General features: G+C 35.5%; 1 pseudogene; it reads left to right on the forward strand.

Moving 5' to 3' along the window:
* The first annotated feature begins 5385 nt into the window (after positions 1-5385).
* Positions 5386-18473, forward strand: part of LOC148676386 (uncharacterized) — a 31991-nt pseudogene continuing 18903 nt past the window's right edge.

Here is an 18473-nt window from a genome sequence, read left to right on the forward strand (position 1 = left end):
ACAGTGCCTGTCGGCCGTAAGCGTTAAAATATACATACTCAACACTGCTTGTACCCATCTGTCATGCAAATAAAACACCTTGAATTGAATTGAATTGAGGGGAGAGGGGGGGAATACTAAAGGCAATACTGGCTCAATACCCTCAATGGGCTTTGACGTGCTAATGCGTTGGTTTAACAGTCCGGGTGTGGCAAGCTTCCAATGTCAACTCGACTCGATTGGAAGACAATGAACGTATTTTAGCCCTAAATGAATTAATAGCAAACATGGTTTACATAAAATACATTTTTCCAAGAAAGTTTATAATAATACGATCTATAGTTGAAATCTGAGCCTAAATATAAAGGAAAAGCATTTTCAGAGAGCAATCACGCTGTGTTTATGTAGAAAAAGCGATTAGGTTTGTGAGCAATCTAATTACCTATTCGCTTAAAACGCTATATAAAATAAAGTTTATTTAGAGATGAATGATCAGTGTCGCAGTTTAAATAATTTTTGTAGGAGGGCTTGGACAGATTCCAAGTGCATTTTTGCAATTTACGTTGCATTGTCCAATGTTCTGTTGTAATACAGGCTAGAATACAGTTAGTCTAAGCTTTATCAGCTTATTTAAAATAAATTTTTTGAATCCCCGGCGGAACACACTCCATAAGAATCAGCGCTTTTATACAGTATATCGCCTTTAAACACATATATGTAAACACGCGTTTACGATTTAAATCAAAACGCGATTCAAATAAATATAAATGTATATTTTGTAACGCATAGGTGACTATTCATTGTTATTAAAAAGACTTAAATTCGATCATGTTGTGATATTTAGAAATATAAATTTGTTTGGTGCGAGTGAGGTTTTATTTAATCTCTGACCAAGGGAAACGTTTAATTTTTTCAAAGAAATTTTTGTTAAAAAATAAAGTCATAGTTCCATGGGATTCAATCACAGACCATGTGACATGGGAGTCAGGAAACTAACACACAGCGCCACCAGATTTAATAACGCAATAAAAACGCTATAAAATAATGTGACTAGGCACAGAAAAAGTTTACAGCACAGTACAATAATAAATGCTGACCATGACTTTAGAAGCATAAATTACCTTACACTCAATTTAAACACAAGCTGTCTTTCTGTATGAACCTCTAAGCTGGTTCATACAGAAAATGTAGAAATGCATTAGCCTGATCATGATTAAAAAACACATAATTAAACACGCGTTTGCGATTTAAATCAGAACACGATTTAAATCAATATAAATGTTTATATTGTAACGCATACTGTCCAGCCTCCATTTCTCTATAAAAATTTACTGTTGCACACACACACACAATAGAAGCAGTGACCGCTGTCAGAAGGGAAGATATATTCAAAATATCGCAAATATCGATCATGTTGCGATATTTTGAAATATAAAAGTCAATTGATTGTCCATAATATCGCTATTCTATTTTTTCGAAGAAATGTTTGTTAAAAGGAAAGTCCAGCACCAGCTGGGTTCGAACACACAACCTGTGCGTTGTTAGTCATGCACCTAGACCAGTAGGCTACAAGACAACTCGCATGAACAGGGAGGCGAAACAGCCCTACACAGCCCTGTCGCAGTACACGAATATAATCATACCGTTATTAAATTCTTTAGATACGCGATTCCATATTATATTGGCAGAAAAGCTTAAAACTACCACTTTTTCACACGCTATTTCACATGCTAGTTAAATACTTCAATGCTTAAAATCGTTAGGGAGAAATGCACTGGCTGACACCCTTCTGAAGTGGTTCCATAAAATCTGGTATACGGAAAAGAAAGCGTTGATAAATACAAGTGTCTTTTAATACACTCTTTGCTGTGCTCTTGAGGATCCTTGTGATATTTTGAGCTCTAGTTGAATGATAAGTGTCGCATTTTAAATCATTTTCGTAGTTAGAAATTATGAAACGCCCTGTTAAAAGCAAGGACGCTTTTATTCTCGTTGAAGTAAAACAAAATGCCTGACAAAGTATGGCTTGGACAGATTGTACAAATGTGCTAAAGAAATTATACTTTGAGTATACAGCTTGTCCAAAGCCATCCATTATTAATACTATTAGTAATATCTTCAGTAAAGGCTTTGATGCATAAATATTTCTGATAAAGGTAGGTTGTGTACTTTTGTCCAACTGAGCAATCTTGCTTTCATAAAATATACCAACATTTTAATGACTGATGATTAACATGCTGTAATACACAGTTCAAAATTAAAGGCTCAAATGCTGTACATGAGAGGTTAAGCTCCCCCTGGCAGTTTTACAAGGTGACGCCGGATAGTTTCCGGCAGAGCGTCAAATGACGCGCGATTAACCGCGTGATACCGCGACACTCCCACCGGGGTATGCCGCGAAATACTTCACCCATTTTGAATGGCTGCATCTGTAAATATAGAAATACCTACATTACAAACTATTAGCATTTCATTTTGGCTATTGGTACTATATCGACAGCAATGTAGTTAAAAGGAACATGTCAAAATGGTTGATCGAGTTAACAGTCTGGGTGTGGTGAGTTTCGACTATTTCCTGCCAGTCTTGGGTGAAAGGAACCTGTCTTTCATTGAAAAAGACATATTCTACTCATACATGAGAATATACTGTGGGGGGAAGTATTTTACACAGTATTTTTTTCACTGGCAGACGAAGTTGTATTGTCAGTATGCTTAAAAGCCAATTGTATCACGGCTGTCGGAAAGGACAAACTGTGGAGAGGCAGGAGAGCGGAAAAAGACCCATATGCGTAGGGGTTTAGCCCGGGCTCAGCAGTTCAGGAGTCAAATAGAAACCAATGCCCTCAGGCAGCGGACGTGGGGCAACCTGGATGCTAGGCGGGATTCAGGACATTCGAACGTCTATGCTAAGCGAAGCAGAATAAGTGACACAGAAATATATAGCCTTAGGGAGAGAGAGACACCAGAAGGAGAGAAAAGCACAGGAAACTAGGGACAGGACAGAGTTGGAGTGCCCTCTGGCTGCAGGGGGCGTGACAGATTGTAAGAGCAAGGTGACTTTCTGCTATCTAAACTATTTGTTGCAGCTTTTAAAGTCATGCAATGTTCGAGTGAGGCAGGAACGTAATTGTATCTTATTTTTTATTTCATTTTTTAAAATAAATATAAGGTAAACAACATCAAATGTCCTGTTTTTTCTTAACACTAATTTTTCCATACTGTAAATTGAGTCTTTGTGTAAGCTGTAAATTCTTTTTACTTCTTAATTAAACATTTGAAACACTTTAATTTTATAAACGCAACACACATTCTGTACAGAAATAAAATAATGTTTTCTAAAGGTGTTAAGCAGATTAGCAGGTATAACTTTACAACCTGTATAACTTTAAACGAACAGGAAAAACGCTTCTTCCTTCTTTGTTTAACTTAAAGAATTTCACGAAGAAAGTTTGTAATGTATGAATGAGTCAAGATCACGGTTTCAAAATAAAAAATCATCAAACAATAGAGTGGATGAGAACATCATGATTGTTTTACAAGGATGTGAACTTTGACCGTTTTGTGATATTTAGAAATACCAACAAATTCAATATAGTGTCAATAATATTTATGATCATTAATAATGACAGTAGTGGCAGTTTGAAATTATTCATTGTTATTAATAAGTCACTTAGCTTCGAACATGTTGTAATATTTAGGAATATAAAAATGTCAATATAGTGTCCATATTGGAAATGTTTATTTGTTAAAAGAAAACTCATGGTGACAGCTGGGTTCAAACCCCAGTCTTGTGGCATGCAAGGCACACGCTTAAGACATTACGCCACACACATAATCACATGGGAATGAGTTAAACTGATCCAGACATTTCTCAAGAAAGTGTACTACTGTGATAATTTGAGCTACAGTATATGCATATAATTATGTCATTATTAATTTCTTTAGATACGCAATTCCATATTATATTCCCTATTAATCAAATTCTAAAAAGTATGCATTTTATTACTGTGATAACGAACATTAGTATTCACAGAAATAGTTAAAACATTATAACGTTTTACGAAGTATATAAACTTAATATAGTCAGAAGGACTAAACTTCTAAACTGATGCAGACGGTTACAAAGAAAGTGGACCATGGTAATACTTTGAGCTTACAGCCTGTCCAAGGTCATTCATTTTTAATACTATTAGTAATATCTTCCATAAAGACTTTGATGCATAAAATATATCTGCATTATTAAAATATTTATAAGTAATAATTTGGAAGGTTGTGTACTTTTGTCCAACTGAGCAATCTTGCTTTTATAAAATATACCGACTTTTTAATGTTTAATGATAAACATGCTTTAAAAAAAACTGTTAAAAATTATTAACAGTCTAAAGAATATACAACTCAAATTCTTAATTGGAAAAAGAGTGTCCCTCAGCAGTGAGCGAGATTCGAAACCAAAGGTTTTCTGGAGACACCTCAAATGCTGTATATGAGACGTTAAGCTTTATTAGCTCCACCTGGCGGATTTACAAGTTGACTCCGGATACTGTTATCATAACTGTGGTATGATGAGATATGATCGTTATGACGCGTTGTGACGCACCACACCTGCTGCGTTTTAACACAGCATACTCTGTCCATTTTGAAAACTACTTTTTTTTTCCAATAACAGCAAGTGGTGTTCTTACTACTGTACACATTCTTAGAAAAGGATAAAACAATATACAGTAACTTTTTATGAAGTACAGTATATAAACTTTAAAATGTCAGATTAAGGACGTTAAAACCATAACCCATTGTAAGTCACCATGTTAAAGACTTTGATGCATATAATATTTATAAAGAAGGTAGAATACTGTTGTGTATGTTTTCTTATTTAGCTATCACTACCATCTACTGTAAGTACATTCGATTACTGTATATATTTACTGTATGTTTTCGTTGTCTGCTACCAAACAGTACCTTTGGATTTTGATTATGTGAATGTTAACCTGTAAAGGGCACATCATGTTCACAAGCTACAGTATAACAACAGTTTAAAATTCACAAAAGTCTAAAGAGTGTAGACCTTAAATTCTATAATTAGAAAATGATTGTCCGTCAGCATTCAATGGGATTCGGAACTGCACTTTTTCTTGTGACAGCCCAAAAGCACCATACGCCCCTTAAGCTTTTATAGCTCCACATGGTGATTTTACACAGAACTGTAGTCATATTACTGAAAATGTCTAAAATGCTGCGGAATCGGGCAGTCTACCACAATCTCTCAAAGCCGCTCAACCACAAAATTCTGCAGTATCCCTTGCACATTCTAAATGGCTGGATCTGTATATTGTTTGAAACTTTAGTTACTAAACATTCCCTCATTGACTCTTGAATTATTTCCAAGGACTGCATCTTCGTCAAATAGACATGATTCAGGATGACATAGCCGCTAGCAGGAGCTCCTTGTCAAAAATGGCCAAGAAGGTACGGGGTATCTGTGTAAAAGCTATCTGGAGGTACCGCGGAGACACATGACAACTCCTGGGAGGCAGAAGGGAGTTTGTAGTAATTAATGAGAGCAATTTTAGACACAAAAGAAAGTTACATTCTGTATGTGATATTTATGGCATTCCATAATTGTTTCATTTTCTTTTAGCTTTTTCTTTGTATTCTGATGATAGGAAAATATACAGTATATGCAGACAATTGGAACACTATTAAGACAAAAATATAAACAGTTCTTAAATGTCTAACAATAATACAACATATTTCTTGAGAGCAGATTTTGCAATAATACAAAAACACACCTTACAGATTGAACCATTTCACACAAAAGAATCACTAGAATGATTCTTTAACAAAATGAAGGTTGAAATGTAGAGCAAATCTCTACTTTTGTTATGTGTTCTTGTTATATCATAGGTACTATATTTGATAATGTTTAAAGTAACCAGTTTCCTTTTTCCCTTTTTTGTCAGTATGTAAGGAGGAGGTTTTCTCCAACATGGCAAATGAAAAATTAGGTTTTGGAATGCTGGGGGTGAAGACTGAAAAAAAGAAGCCAGTCCTGAGTCTAGTGGAGAAAAGGTCACGAAGACATTGTAATGGCAATGCTTATTAATAAGTCAGAATTAAGTGTTGCTGTGCTTTCCAAAATGAGGCCCCATCTGTCTTTCTCTGTGCAGCCACAGAGTAGCTATTTATGCAGTTCTGATTTAAGGTGTTTTCTCTCAGATAAGAAGAAGCTCCCAAATGGGGATGCGCCCAGCCATGCTTGGCTATCATTATCAATGGCCATTCCTGGCGCCTATCTGTCTTTGAGATTCTTGGGAACATCTGGATTGTGGTCCTACATATCAAAGGTCATTGTTTCTCATCTTTCACCTTGACCAACCAATCAGGAACCTGTAGGACATGGTAAACCCACGTGGGTCTGAAATGCCCTCTAAACTTTCGACCAATCATGACCTGTCTTGGTTCTGGTTTATAAGACATTACACAGCTCAGAAACTTTGCTTCTCCAGCCATTTTCTCACCCTTACACAATCAAGAGACAGTCTGCAGACAGTGTTGTCTGTATAGGGACTGGAACCTTGTTACAGCAAAGCATTGGCCTGGGGAATGCCCATGCGTAAATCGCTAACCAACACCAACATGGACGCTTCACTTGGTCACCGGAGTATACTTTTGGACTCTTGTCGACAACCTGAATAAGTTTTTATTCAGCAGCAGCATTACACCGAAAGCAAACCAAGTTTCTTCCCACTAAAGAGTGACTTGCTTGGACCTGCGGTCAACCTCTATGCATAGAGTCTTTCTACTAGTCAGCCAGACTACAAGTAGGTCCCTGAGAGAGACACTGTCGGGCACGTCAGCACAGCAGAAATCTCTCCTCCTAATTCGTCTGACTCAGAGCTGCACCCTGACTGGTTGGCCAGAAGCCAGAGGATGCTGGGACGATGCCTATTGAACAGTGCAGCAACTGGACGCAGCCACTGGGTGGTCTTTAGTGTCAATGCCGGGAAATACGAATCCATATCTGGATAAGTAAACCCAATGTTCTACATTGCATCTCGAGAATTACCTCAATACAAGTTGATATTAATTCAGTTCATATGAGTAATGTATTTACTTTTGAGTAGCTAATTTAGACTTATTAACAATAGTATAACCGAACGGTATACTGAAGCATTTCTTTGTTTGTATGTCTTTGTGTTTTGCATCTCTTCACAATTATATACCTTGCACTTTGATAACCCTCATAGTAAGATCAGCCATCTGTATCCAGGCAGACTGTTTTATGTTTTATATGCACAATTTATGTATTAATAAATGTATCTTGTGTATTGAATCTGTGTGTGTGTGCGTTGCTGATCGATTAATTTTCTAATAGTGATAATTAATCACCTCTTGATGACTTCTACAATTAATTTATTGTCGCAGTAAATTTTTAAAAAAACCTACAACATATGATACCCCTCATTGTTCATTACGTTCGACCACAAACTAGCATAATCACAGATGACTGGCAAACATACAGGGGAGTACTAGACAATCTTGGTTACAACCATTCTACTGTCAATCACAGAAAAACCTTTGTGAATCCTTGCACAGGTGCTCAAACACAACATATTGAGAAAGTATGGCATACATACATGTATGTGCATACATATATATAATACAGTGGTTACAATTATTGTCATTAAAATAGTCTTGTTTTCAATATGTGGTCTGTATTATTGGCACATCTAATATGTGGTTTACAAAGGCTTTATTAATGTCTCTTAATGGTTGACTGCAACATTATTTTGCATTAATAAGCATGAATAGGTTCATATTTTACATGCGGTGCTGCAAAGAATGTATAAAAAACGTATAAAACCTTTACAAATGCCTGTCAATAATATATATCAACCCAATGTGGGGTTAGTAAATAGGAAGGTTGTTATAAGGCTTAGTCTGCATGTGGTTGATGGTTATAAGTGGCAGAATACTCTAATTGTAACGAACAGGTCTTTCCAGACACTATGCGGACGACACAATCCTGGATGGAGTGAGGAAACACTAGGAAAAAGTCACGCAGGAATACGGGGATGAAAACAGGAGGGTGTGTCCAAATCAACTATGAATCCTTGTTAGTTCATTATTATTATTATCTGAACTACAAAAGTCTAAATAAATGGTGAGATAGAAATTAATTTATATTAAATCTAATTCAATTAATAAAAGTTGATACCTAACACCAAGACATACTATATAGAGACACTGGCAAGCATGACTAAAAAAGCAAAATGCCTTTGGTTTCATGATTGCAAAAGACAAGATCCACTACATCACATCCTTCCTCTTACAATGATCCATATGTTGTTAACCTTCGGTTTACAGCATACTACATCAGAAGCACTCACTGGTGAAAATGCTGCCTACAAAAATACCTGCTAATTAAAATAGCAGGATTAAACAAAGAAGTTCTGAGTTAAAAAATGTATAAGTGTATGATTCCTAATCTGATTCCGATTCAAATATTTTCTTGCCAGCTTTGAGTTAATCAAGAGATATTTACCTTATCAATATATATAAACATGTCAAGCATTAGTATAAATACTAAAAAAATATTGAATGTTGTAGAGTTGCAGCTTTCTGTATTGTTTCTTACTTAGTTATTAAATCTAAAAGCTTAACTGCAGTCTTTTTGGGCTTAAAACCTAATGAGCCAAATCATTGTAATTAACCTATTAATTTTAACTGAGGGAAAGGTCATGCAAATAACAGACTATTATTGAAATGTCCTTAGCAGCATTTCAGCTACTTATTAATTCAAATAGTAAACATGATTGTAACTTATATACCAACAGACCTGAAAAATTCCAATTCTTCTGTTTTTTTCACATCACCCACAATATCACTTCACCATCCTGTAAATACAGTATACCTATACTGTATAGACTTCCAATAATAAAAGAAAAGCATATTTAGTGCTGGTTAGGAAACTGTTACATTTAAATTATTTAAATCAAGTAAAGAATTGTGTTTTTTATATTCTATTTCAATTGTTCATACAGTATATCATTTGTATTCCTGTCAATTGTTAACAGCCCACAGGCACCCTGTTATTCTCTGCTCTGTGGAATTCATCCCTATACCTCATATGTGTACAGAAATACATTCAAAAGTTTCCACTGGATCTGACAATTTATAAATAAGCACTGATATTATGGTATGTATATCTCTTCTCCTTTAATGCACATTTATGTTGCATTGCATTACACACATTCCACTTGTTTGTATTTTGATAGTTTATGATAAAAATGCAAACTGCTTCTGTCATGTTTTTTCCCCTCTTCTTTAGACATTGATCATTTAGTATAGCAATTTTAGCACTGTACCCAGTTGCTATGGGAACTATTTTTTAAATTTGTATCACTTTCTTGAACTCAGCTGTATTTTCTTACACAGTAGACAATTTGATTTTATTTCTTTTGCTTTGAGATAAAAATAATATCAGTAATTTCAAGGTTGCCTTTTGAGGTTTCTGTTAAAATGGATGATGTGAATTTAATTAATTTCATGTTATGAAAGCCATGTGTATTATAAATATTGATAATGCATACAAATGTACATAGTCTAATTCCTTTAGATTTGTAAAGGTTTTCCTTAATGCAAGGAATGCATATGGAATATTAGTTTTAAGATTATTTATAGTTATAAATTACATAACTTATTTTAAAAGTGAAAAAATTGCCAAACAATGATGGAATGTCTTAAGACCATAGCACAACTTAAATATTTCATTGCATAATCTTATGGTAAGGATGAGGACAAGTAAACCAAATTTCAGAAATCTAATATAATCTAAAATCTGTAAATGCACCCTTTAGTCATTTACTCTAATGCACTTTTATCATTCCTACAGATGCAGCCATTTAAAATTGCCCAAGAAAAACTCGTGTCCACACTAGCTGGCTGTGTCATACTATGTTATTATTCAGTGTGCCGAATTTAACTTTTCAGCTAAATTTAAGGGCTTAGATGGCTTCTGTGAGCCTACTTGTTAATGTGCATTATAGATGTCTGATTTCACTATAGCAACATAAATGTGCTTTTACTTAAATAATCTTTAACCAAGATTGTTACCTCTGTATGAGAGCATACTGGTGCCACAGGGTAAATAAAAGAAAACTCATACTTTGGACTTTTTTCTGCCAGCTAGGACTTTTTAGTTCCTAATTAGGAACTTCATAAACTCCTACAGTATGTAGGACTTTTTTCTCCTTGTAGGACTTTTAATATTTAACATAAAAATATTTATTATTTAACATACTATATTGTGTGGGAATGAACATGTTAAAAAAGTCAACAGAATGTCCTAATCTGTGGTACAGCACACATGCACTCTTACCGAGGAATTTGTTTTATTGAAAATTAATTTCATTTTTGCTTTATACCTCAAAGAGGCATTGAAAAGACAATAAACAATACAGATTCAAGTAATGTTAGTAATATTATGAAATCTTCTGAGAGCAAGATGGCTGACACCCTCTGCTGTTTGAAAAATGATCAAGAGTTAGTTGCACGGGTGGAGGTGCGATAGGTGAGGGGTGTACATGTCTTAATACTTCCAGGAACAATTACATTCACAGAATTGTTTATATACTGTATTTTTTTTTAGCTTAACCTATGCTTAATTAAAAGTATTTGAGACAGAGTGAGCCAGAGAGTGAGAGAGAGGGAGAGAATGCAAGAGAGGACTTTCTTTTTGCATTTGAGTTTTGCATTTGGTTGAGTCCAAAGAAGCCAAGATATTGTCCCTTTATGTGTAAATAAAATTCCAGTAATGTATAAATTATTTCACAACCAGAAAGAGCAAACTATCTTTTTATATTTATTTTGGTTTCTTTCTATCATTTTAATTGTATAATTAGCATTAAGAAAGAATTACATTATTTGAATGTGTAATATTTAAACCTGAAAAAACACATTGTGTTCAAAACAGACTGTACAATACACAATACACAATTTTGTATATATCTGGTTGAGCAGTCTTGTTTTGTGATACAGCCCCAGGGTGCCATGTTTCCTGCAGTTATTCTATTATGCTCTACATGCTATTGCTACTTTTCTGATTAGTATCAATTAAATTGATATTTATATATAGATACAAACAACCCCGATAATAAGCTGTATTTTATGCAAAACTACAACAGCCTTTGGCGTTTGAGAACTACAGACTTTAATTATAATACAATTATTTTTAAAAAATGTTAATTTTATAACAAAATAATAAACATTTAATTTTTATTATTAATATAAGATTTGTCAGACAACAAAACAGTAGGCCACTGCAGTATTTTATGAATTCATTACTCCTCGTGGTAGTTTTAAAGAGCAGTATAGTTCTGTATGAGATTGTTAATAAACTTTTCTTTCTTCTTTCTGTGGGATGTAAATAATCATTCGGGAGTTGACTGCTGTAACAATGAAGCTCTTTAATTTTACGTGCATAGGAGCTACAGTTTACTCCAAAAGAGCACACCCTGCAACTCAACTTTTTCTTTCCCTGGTCTAATTTTATTCTCTTGACATCATAATGACATGAAGAAGGATGTTCATAACTTCACTAATTGCGGTGTTTGCATAGGAGAAAACATTGATGTCCGTCTCTCCTCCCACATTAGAAATCCTTACACAACTAATGCTGGTGATATGACTCTAGTCCTTTTAAGTGTATCCCATATATTTCAGGCCGTATGTTCAGCCCCAAACATTAAAGTAAAGATGAAGCCATTTGAAATGCGGAAGGTCGCATGTTGTCTCATGTTGTGGCATGATGAACAGTACCGCACATTGCCATTTTTTGTTTTTTCAACTAATCTTGTTGGGGTGAAAAATTTTGAAGACTTATGTTGTACATATTTGTTGTGAGCCATGAACTTGTACTTATTATCTGTAGGTTATTAAAAGCCCTATAACCTACAGATAATAAGCCCTAACCCTAACCCTAACTTTTGTAAAAGCAAGCTTAGGTAGTAAGCGGTCACCATGGCAACTGGTAACCACAAGCAAGTTAAGAGGAAGTCAGCTAATATTTGTTAGAAGATGAAATTGCATAAACGGAATGAAACTAAATGATTAGAAACAAGGTGCATAGAGTTACTTGAAAGCAAAATGTTAACTACTAATATGCATTCATACAGATGCAGCCATTCAAAATGGGTGAGGTATTTCGCAGCATACCCCGGTGGGCATGTCACAGTATCACGCAGTATCACGCGGTATCACGTGTGTCACGTGACTAACTATCCGGCGTCGCCTTGTAAAACCGCCAGGGGGAGCTTAACCTCTCATGTACAGCATTTGAGCCTTTAATTTTGAACTGTGTATTACAGCATGTTAATCATCAGTCATTAAAATGTTGGTATATATTATGAAAGCAAGATTGCTCAGTTGGACAGAAGTACACAACCTACCTTTATCAGAAATATTTATGCATCAAAGCCTTTACTGAAGATATTACTAATAGTATTAATAATGGATGACTTTGGACAAGCTGTATACTCAAAGTATAATTTCTTTAGCACATTTGTACAAGCACTTGGAATCTGTCCAAGCCATACTTTGTCAGGCATTTTGTTTTACTTCAACGGGGCATAAAAACTTCCTTGCTTTTAACAGGGCGTTTCATAATTTCTAGCTACGAAAATGATTTAAAATGCGACACCTATCATTCAACTAGAGCTTAAAATATCACAAGGAAAAATACACACCGGTATTCCATTTCTCCCTAAACATTGTAAGCTTCGAAGTCTTTAACTAATGTGATACCGGAGTCAACAAGCATACTTTTAGAATTTGATTAAAAGGGAATATAATATGGAATCGCGTATCTAAAGAATTTAATAAAGGTATGATTATATCCGTGTACTGCGGAAGGACTGTGTAAGGCTGTTTCGCCTACCTGATCATGCGAGCTGTCTTGTAGCCTACTGGTCTAGGTGCGTGCCTACCAACTGGCAGGTTGTGTGTTCAAATCCAGCTGGTGCTGGACTTTTATTTTAACAAACATTTCTTCGAAAAAATAGGTAAGCGATATTATGGACAATCAATTGACTTTTATATTTCAAAATATCGCAACATGATCGATATTTGCGATATTTTGAATATATCTTCCCTTCTGACAGCGGTCACTGCTTCTATTGTGTGTGTGTGTGCAACAGTAAATTTTTATAGAGAAATGGAGGCTGGACAGTATGCGTTACAATATAAACATTTATATTGATTTAAATCGTGTTCTGATTTAAATCGCAAACGCGTGTTTAATTATGTGTTTTTTAATCATGATCAGGCTAATGCATTTCTACATTTTCTGTATGAACCAGCTTAGAGGTTCATACAGAAAGACAGCTTGTGTTTAAATTGAGTGTAAGGTAATTTATGCTTCTAAAGTCATGGTCAGTATTGTTGTACTGTGCTGTACTGTGTCACATTATTTTATAGCGTTTTTATTGCGTTATTAAATCCGGTGGCGCTGTGTTAGTTTCCTGACTCACATTATTTAAACTGCGACACTGATCATTCATCTCTAAATAAACTTTATTTTATATAGCGTTTTAAGCGAATAGGTAATTAGATTGATCATAAACCTAATCACTTTTTCTACATAAACACAGCGTGATTGCTCTCTGAAAATGCTTTTCCTTTATTTTTAAAGTAGGCTCAGATTTCAACTATAGATCGTATTATTATAAACTTTCTTGGAAAAATGTATTTTATGTAAACCATGTTTGCTATTAATTCATTTAGGGCTAAAATACGTTCATTGTCTTCTAATCGAGTCAAGTTGACATTGGAAGCCTGCCACACCCGGACCGTTAAACCAACGCATTAGCACGTCAAAGCCCATTGAGCCAGTATTGGCTTTAGTATCCCCCCCTTCTCCCCTCAATTCAAGGTGTTTTATTTGCATGACAGATGGGTACAAGCAGTGTTGGGTACTGTATGTATATTGTAACGCTTACGGCAGACAGGCACTGTGTAGGAGCCGACGCACCAGAGCAGCGCCTGCAATTTTTATATTTATAACTTAGTTTTTAAAATTAGTCAAGCAATACGAAGCATCTCCTTTTACTTAGTGCCTGAGCATACTGCAACGCGTGTGAAGCCCATAAACGATATTAATTTTGGAACTTAAACATACAGTATATGGCTGGTCTCGGTACTTTAAAGAAAACATACACACCAGTATTCCATTTCTCCCTAAACATTTTAAGCATCGAAGTCTTTAACTAACGCGATACCGGAGTCAACAAGCATACTTTTAGAATTTGATTAAAAGGGAATATAATATGGAATCGCGTATCTCCAGAATTTAAAGACCAGACAATCGCAAACTCGTTTTCAATAAAAGTATTTTATTCATTCAGCAGTTTGTGAGAGGGACATCCAGCAGGGAGAGACACACACACCGGTTTTCATTGACAACATTGTTTTTTTTTCAATTCCTCTTGTCTAACAGGAATGTTTTGTTTGTGGACAGACTGTTAGACAAGAGGAAAAGACCGCCTCCTCCTACGAAGCATTTCGTTGATCCGATCACAAATTCTTTTCCAGTCGTACGCAGCAAGGGTTGAGAATCTCCGATTCACCATCGTACTAATGGTTTCCCGGAGATTGGGTTAAAAAAAAAAAAAACATACTAACAACTGTGCCATCCTACTCCTTAGTTAATACATTTTATTATTCATAAACAGTTAACATTGTTAGCAAAATATTTTGAATTATATTTAACCCTATTTTTTCTTTAGTTTTGTATTTAACTTTTTATATGATAGTCAGACTTAATGTATATTTGAACAATGAAAATATATTTTTACAAGATTTTACATTAAGCACTTAAAATTAATATGGTTAATATAAGTAAACTGTAACATGCTGTAACAAGATCGGTTAAACTGCGGAGAAAATGCTTTCAGAGAAAATGTTTCAACCAAACCCGTTCCCACACACCCCGCCCCCACTACCATTAGAATATACACAAACATTTTAGCGTTTCATTCTGAGCAGAAGACCCTCACACCTGAAGAGTGCTGGCTGTGACGAGTTAAACCGGTTTTACAGGTTTCAATCACAGACCATGTGACATGGGACTCAGTAAACTACAGTAACACCGTATTTGATAACGCTTTAAAAACGCTATAAAATAATGTGACTTGGCACAGAACACGTTAACAGCACAGTACAAAGATAAATGCTGACCATGACTTTATAAGCATAAATTGCCTTAGACTCAATTTAAACACAAGCTGTCTTTAGCCCTCTAAGCTGGTTCATACAGAAATGTAGAGATCTAGGCTCAGAACACACAGCTTCATTAGCGAATACATATGCAGGACAACTAGAGAAGACGTTTTACAGAGGATGGATTTTTAGAAACATCCCATCAGACATCCCATCATATTCACAACGTGAAATCTAGAAAATAATATCACGTAACCAAAATCCGCAATATGGAAACAGAACCTGTGTAATTGTTGATAGATGATGTACTCGTAACATTTTTTCAAGACGAACTACAACATTTAAAAAATGACTTGTATGTACTTGATATCTCTAATCAATCCACGGGTCCCAGCACAAAACGAAAGTAAAACGCATACCGTTTCGCGCTTCTTATTGCTCAAAAGTAATTTGACCGTATGAAATGCATAATATAAACCTAGAAACATATACGTAAGCAGTACTTAAGCACTGTAGTATCGGTGTTAAGACATACCTCTCAAATACTGTAAATCAAGTTAAAAATATCTCAAGACCGATTCTGGTCGTAATGAAACCATGCAAGGGAGTTTTTATGTCCGTTGCAGTTCTTTTGCAACATGAATATAATTATATCGTTATTAATTTCTTGAGATACGCGATTCCATATTATATTCCCTTTTAATCAAATTCTAAAAGTATGCTTGTTGACTCCGGTATCACGTTAGTTAAAGACTTCGAAGCTTACAATGTTTAGGGAGAAATGGAATACCGGTGTGTATGTTTTCTTTAAAGTACCGAGACCAGCCATATACTGTATGTTTATGTTAAGATTTCCCTTCAGTGGTAAAATTAGATATGAATATTCAATACTTAAACGGGCACAGTTAAGACATTAAATATACATATACATATTGTATACAGTACAGTTTGCATACGGTAATATGTTTATGTTACGCGATTAAAAAATAAATAAATAAAACTGGAAGGTCCAGCACCACCATTATGTTTATATGGTTGTTTTTGTTGGTTGGTTGTTATTATGGTTATTAATAATACGATCTATAGTTGAAATCTGAGCCTAAATAAAAAGAAAAAGCAAGTGATTAGGTTTATGAGCAATCTAATTACTTAATCGTTTAAAACGCTATATAAAATAAAGTTTATTATTAATTTGCTGGACAGAGCGGTGAACATTATTATGCATAAGACAAAGATAACCATCCTGATCAGTTTAGAAATCTGTGTACGCTGTAAGGTTTTTAATTCTTAAACTTTTAAAATACACGTTTTGAATAGAAAGAAATCCTCTTCCTGGTAGTGTGTATAGCACGCCAGCACGTCTTTTTTCTCCAATCAGAGGGGTGTCAGATGGTGTCAGCCAATCACCATTCTGCGTTGGGTAGCAACGGGTGACTGTTCTCAGGCGGAAGATGTAAACAGCTTAATGTTCGTGTTAAATAATTTTTTTTTAATTCAATTAAACGGGCACAGTTAAGACATCAAATATACATATACATACTGTATACAGTACAGTTTGCATACGGTAATATGTTTATGTTACGCGATTAAAAAATAAATAAATAAAAATGAAAAGTCCAACACCAGCTGGATTCGAACACACAACCAGCCAGTTGGTAGTCACGCACCTAGACCAGTAGGCTACAAGAGAGCTCGCATGATCAGGTAGGCGAAACAGCCTTACACAGTCCTACCGCAGTACACGGATATAATCATACCGTTATTAAATTCTTTAGATACGCGATTCCATATTATATTCCCTTTTAATCAAATTCTAAAAGTATGCTTGTTGACTCCGGTATCACGTTAGTTAAAGACTTCGAAGCTTACAATGTTTAGGGAGAAATGGAATACTGGTGTGTATTTTTTTCTGTAAAGTACCAAGACCAGCTATATACTGTATGTTTACGTTCTAAAATTAATATCGTTTATGGCCTTCACACGCGTTACAGTATGCTCCTATTCTTTTTATGCTCAGCTACTAAGATTTCCCTTCAGTGGTAAAATTCAATATCTACAACGGGCACAGTAAAGACGTTTACAGTAAGTCTTTCTACGACAGACCAACGGACCACGAGTGCCCCTGTCGGTCAACCAATCACGCACTGCGGTATCACGTGTCATCTTACCTGCGGTATCTGTACTGCGGTGTCTGTACCGCGCACTTTGAATGGCTGCATCTGTATATACATCTGTATGCATGAGAAATGTATCATGATCTTTTTCACTGTTTAATGAATGTAATCATGAGATTGACAATACTAGATAAGGGTGAGGGTCAATGGGGTCATAAGACAACAGGAGGAATTAATAGCTTTGAGTAGATGTAGAACAACTACTTTTTTGGAGGATGCTAGCCATCGCAAAACTAACCTTAACTGGTTTTGAAGTAATAAAATGGATGAATTGAAGACAAAGTAATATTCTGGTCCACACCTACAGATGCAGCCATTCAAAGTGCGCTGTACAAACAAGTACTGTGGGCATTTCCCTACATCATAACGTGTCATAACGCATCATAATACATCATACCGCGGTTCGTGATTGGCTGGCCAAAATTACCGACAGAGGCACTCATGGTGCGTTGGTCGGTCGTGGAAAGATTTAATCATTTAATGTCTTTACTGTGCACGTTTTAATCCGCTTAGTATTGAAGATTTAAATGGAATTTTAGTAACTGAGTATAAAAAGAATAGGAGCATAACACATCTGAAGGTTATAAACGATATGAATTTAGGAACATAAACATATTATGAAGACAGTGTAGTGGTGAGGCTTATTAAGAAGGCAGAATTAAGTATTGCGATGCTTTCCCAAATGAGGCCTCATCTCTCCCTTCATCTCTGTGGTGCAGCCACAGAGAAACTATTCATGCAGGCTGATTTAAAGATGTTTTCTTTTGATAAGGGACAGCTCCCAAATGGGGATGCACTTAGCTAAGCCTGGCTATCATGATCAATGGTCATCCATTGGCGCCTATCTGTCTAGGGAGTGCCAGATGGACATCTGGACTGCATTCCTAAGTGTCAGGAGTAAGTGACTCATATCTCACCTTGATCAACCAATCAGTGACTGGTAGGGCCGAGTAACCCACGTGGGACTCTGATGCCCATGGAACGTTCAGCCAATCAACGAGCTGAAGTTCCTCCAGGTAAAAAGAGGCAACACAGAGAATTGTGGAGAATTCTGTGGACTTTTCTAAAGGGAATTCAAAGGAGAATTCCAGGGCAGGACAGCCCAGG

This window comes from Lepisosteus platostomus, chromosome 2 (assembly GCF_059453375.1).
Source record: "Lepisosteus platostomus isolate fLepPlt1 chromosome 2, fLepPlt1.hap1, whole genome shotgun sequence".
Taxonomy (NCBI): domain Eukaryota; kingdom Metazoa; phylum Chordata; class Actinopteri; order Semionotiformes; family Lepisosteidae; genus Lepisosteus; species Lepisosteus platostomus.